This window comes from Haliaeetus leucocephalus, unplaced genomic scaffold (assembly GCF_000737465.1).
Source record: "Haliaeetus leucocephalus isolate CR32 unplaced genomic scaffold, Haliaeetus_leucocephalus-4.0 Scaffold157, whole genome shotgun sequence".
NCBI classification, from domain to species: domain Eukaryota; kingdom Metazoa; phylum Chordata; class Aves; order Accipitriformes; family Accipitridae; genus Haliaeetus; species Haliaeetus leucocephalus.
This window is the reverse complement of record NW_010972593.1, coordinates 1,409,473-1,409,996: the sequence shown is the minus strand read 5'-3', so window position 1 is coordinate 1,409,996 and position 524 is coordinate 1,409,473.

Here is a 524-nt window from a genome sequence, read left to right as displayed (position 1 = left end):
CACCACAGACACGAGTGTGCCAGGTCTCAGCCCTGGGTGGGTCCCAGCCTGGGGTGCCCCCCCCACCCAAGTGTCACCCAAAAGTCCCAGGGGTCCCACCCTGGGGGTCCCACCCTGGGGGAGCCCACCCTGCGGGGGGTCCTGGCCCAGGCACGTCCCTGGGGTCCCAATCTTGGGGTCCCAGTCTGGGGGAACCCACCCAGTCCCACCCAAAGGTTTCATGTCCTGGGGGTCCCCCGCTGGGGGGGGGGTGGGTGTCCTGGTCCAGGTGTGTCTCTGGGGTCCCAGTTTGGAGGGGGGTCCCAATCCCAGGCTCCCAGCCCCAGGGGGTCCCAGCCATGGGGGTCCCATCCGGGGGTGCCCACCCAGTGGGTGTCTCCAGCCTCGGGGGGGGTCCCACGGGGGGTGTGTGTGTCCCAAACTGGGGGAAATCTCAAGGGTCCCAGCCCGGACAGCCCACCCGGGGGTCCCGGTCCCGGGGGGGGGTCCTACCCGGAGGCCCCCGTACCTCGCAGTCCCGGGGT